A 3,992-nucleotide genomic window follows, 5' to 3' on the forward strand; every position below is an offset into this window, starting at 1 on the left:
GGCTTAATCCCTGGCCTCCTTTTCTCGGTCCCTCCCCCAAATCTGCCACTCCCTTCTTTCACTAGAGCAGAATCAATTTAGATGGAGAGTCTTGCAGCAGTGGGAAAGCAGTATGAGTACACAGTGGACTACTGTGTGTATACGCTGATGTGGAACTGGCCAGGATAAGTTAGTGATTCAAAGATGCCATATACTACGAGCAATATAACACCATTTATGTTTTAAAAGCTTATATAGGCTGAAGAAAAGCATGAAAAAGTATATTAGTTCAATGTTTTATAATAAGGATACAGACTTTTAAAATCATATGCTCTTGACCAACTCTCATACTGTTCAAATCTTAGCTCAAATGTTCCTGGTTCCATAGGACCCACCCTGACCACCTTGTTAACCTGCAATCCATTCTCTGCTCTCCCCATTCTCCATGTATCATCTTCAAACATACTTAGAGTGACCAATTCATTGGCCAAATGGAACACTTTTGAAGGTGAAAGGGAGCGTTAACTGGAATGGGGTGGGGACAGAACAATATATATAATCTGAGACTATCTTGAACAAACCACCAGAATGTTTGGTCACTCCAGACACACTATGTAGTTGACTTATTTATTGTGCTGCTTGCTTATTGGCTGTCCCTCAACCTAAATAAAGCTCCGTGGGAGCAAAGGGGCAGAGCTTTTGGTCTGTTTTTGTTTTGTTTTTTAACATGGGATGTTTTACAAATTTGCGTGTCATCCTTGTGCAGGGACCGCACCAATTTTCTGTGTATTGTTTTAGTTTTAGTGTACATGCTGCCAAAGTGAGCATGCTTTTTGTCTGTTTCTATCTATTGGCTTATTGGTGTATCCCAAGGCCTAGAACAGTGCTTGTCACATAGGAAGTGTTTGATCAAGATTCACTGAATGGATGAATACAAGAATGAATGGACGAATACACTGAATGAATAATATATGAAATTCATTTTGGGACACATGTTATATAAATGTGGAAGAGTGTTCTAAGCTAAGTCGTAAGGCTGAGTCTTTGCCATACCCATGGCACTTTGTTGCATGTTCTGTGCATAGTAAGAATATGCTAAATGTTTCCTGATTAAATGAATATTTAGTTTGGATTCTGGTAAATTCTCAGAACACCCATCCCTGTTAAAAAAAATTTTTTTTAATGTTTATTTGCTTTTGAGAGAGAGAGAGAGAGAGAGTGTGTGTGTGTGTGTGTGTGTGTGTGCCCGCACACGTGTGCACACATGTGTGAGTGGGGGAGGGGCAGCGAGAGAGGGAGACACAGAATCCCAAGCAGGCTCCAGGCTCTGAGCTGTCAGCACAGAGCCTGACGCGGGGCTTGAACTCACGAACCATGAGATCATGACCCGAACCGAAGTTGGACGCTTAACTGATGAGCCACCCAGGCGCCCACCCATCCCTGTTAAAATGAGTAATTCAAAATATATTACAAAATCTAACACTAATGCTATTTTGGCTGATGTCCTATTTTCCTTCTGTTAAACAAAATTCAGCTGAGCAAATGTGAAGATCTAATTGGCTTATTCAACAATTCATGAGTCAGGCAGTATACCATCTAGCAGATAGAAAGGAGCTTGTAGGGTGCTTGACTGGTGCAATCAGTGGAATGTGCAACTCTTAATATCTTGAGCCCCACATTGGGTGTAGAGATTACTTAAAAAATAAAAAATCTTAAAAAAAACAAGAAAGAAAAAGAAAGGAGCTCCAGGGAGCTGTACAAAATGGAAGACTTTTATAGGCAGAAGGAGGTGGGGCAAGAGAGTTATTCTAGCAAAGAATGGATTATTTCAGGCAAAGTCACCTTCCTTTGGAGGAAGGCTGGGGTCTATTAGGCAGATTACCTCACTAGTGCTGACCTGGTAATTCTAGATTGACTGGTTAAGATTATATTCCTGGGGGAGGCTGAAACTGCAGTTAGGTTAGGTATTAAGTCTTGGTTTGTTGGCATGTGGTTTAGCACAAGTGACTCCATTTTGAGCTTGTTGTTTCTTTCTTTCTTTTTTTGTTTTAACACTTCATTAGTATGGATAAATGAGAATGGATTTACTAGACAGTAATATAACATGTTTAAGTGTTCTCCCTCCTCTCTCTTTCTGACTATTTGGAAAGCAATTTCACTCTTCAGTAGGAAAAGTTTTCTATTTACATTTTATTATTTTTTCATATAGATGTTTTTTGGGGGGGCATGAATTAAAATATTAAGTTACAGATGGCCTTCTCACATGGTCTGATTTAAAGTTCTCCCTAGTGTTTTTCTTCTCTCAGGTATTAACCAATAGCTTGTGCTGAATTAGTTCCTGCATAGTTTCCATTTTCTTTTCTCACTTTACCATTACAAAGTACATATGTAAAAAACACCTTAACACCCACATGTATTTTCCATATAGTCAGGAGGGACATAGGAAAGACTGTTCTTCAGGATTAAACACACATTCCCATACTGCTCTCTCATTCATCCTTCTTCCTTATTTTGGTGTAATTTAAAACCTGACTTGGTTACCCCCATAAGACAATATTGTGAGGCCAACTGTTCTCTTTCTTCAAAGTCCAGGTGGTACTTGTACTTAAAGAGTGATTTGAAATGACTTTCTCATTAAATGCCTTTTGTTTAACCTAATCTCCCCAAAGGAAGCTCTGTTTCATTTGGGAAATGTTTTCAATAATGTATGGAAAGGACAGTATTCGGAGAAAACTAAAGGGCCTAGGAGTAAAACTGTGAACTTAAACGGGGTGGGGGGCAGAGAGAGGAACAAGAAAGGCCTTGGCCAGAGGGAGCTGTGTTTACATTGAACATCTGATTTGGGTGCTGTCTCCTATAGATGGCATGAAATTGGAGGGCATCTCTCTTTCTAAAAGCAGGCAGAGTGTGTAGAAGGAGTGCAGGGACAATAGGTAAGTTGGGAAGGTAGAGAGAGGACCTGGCTATGGATGGGAGAGTTGCCAATGGAGAAAAGGCTTCTGTGAGCAGAATGAGGATGGAAGGGACCACTGGGTGTCAATCTGCTTAGACAGCACAAGAATGTGTTAGAGAGACTGGGGACAATCCCATTCTCATAGTAGTGTGATAATAGCACACATTGTTGGGATAATTATTAAGAAGTTGAGCTTCTGATACACTTTCGAAGAAAGTTCCTATTTCAGGGATAAACTTTCCAGTCTTGTTAATTTTTACAGACTGAAGATAATATATATTAAAAAGTGAAAAAATGTCTACAACAGAAATGCACATGTTTTGCCTTCTCTGCAAGGCAGAGACATTTCTTTTCAGAGACATTTCGTCAACCTTAAGTTAGAAAAGCCTACTCCTGCTCTGAATCTGACCTTTAGTCTTTGTGTGGCTGCTGCTGCAGTTAGTTTTTAGTTCTAAGGCCTAAACCATGGAAAGAAAGGAAGAACAGGAGGATGGAGGAGTGGGGAGAGCAGGAGGGAGTTTGGAATGAGGCGGGCAGAAGAAGGAAAGTCGGACACCCGGTCCTAGGTTAATTTTTGTCGCCTAAGATGGCATCTTAAGGACTTGAGTTCTAATAAACTCCACTCTAATACCTTCCACACTGGTTTAAAACAATGTTTCATTTCATTCAAACTTAAGGACTTGTAAATTAATTCAATCTATCTAGATTTGCAACAAAGGTTCTCATACTTTTTTGTGCATGGGGGTGACTCAGGGTACAGATTTCCCCTCACCCGACCTCCAAAGGTTCTGTTCACCTAGGTCTGGGTGGGCCCAGGAAAAGGGCATCTTTAGCAAGCTCCCTAGGTGGCTCTGATACTCCTAGCCCAGCTGGAGGCAGCTGGAGAAGCACTGGTTTAGCACTCGTTATTCTGACTTCTCCTGGGTTGGGTTAGGCCCCAAGAGCCTCCTCTGGTCTCTTTTATTTCTGAAGAAGGAAAAGCGGCTCTCCCTTCTCTCTCTGTTCTCTGGAGGTAAAGGGAACAACTAGGTTTCTGTGCCCCGCCTCATCCCTTTCTCTC

The 3,992-nt window shown here is 41.0% G+C and overlaps 1 non-coding gene across 1 annotated transcript; it reads right to left on the reverse strand.

Moving 5' to 3' along the window:
- Nucleotides 1-700: 700 nt before the first annotated feature.
- LOC128772714 (U6 spliceosomal RNA) lies at nucleotides 701-807 on the reverse strand. The gene has a single exon (XR_008416877.1). It is a non-coding gene; the product is annotated as a U6 spliceosomal RNA (small nuclear RNA).
- Nucleotides 808-3,992: the final 3,185 nt, after the last annotated feature.

Source organism: Panthera pardus, unplaced genomic scaffold (genome assembly GCF_024362965.1).
Source record: "Panthera pardus isolate Hobbes unplaced genomic scaffold, ASM2436296v1 HiC_scaffold_10, whole genome shotgun sequence".
NCBI lineage: Eukaryota > Metazoa > Chordata > Mammalia > Carnivora > Felidae > Panthera > Panthera pardus.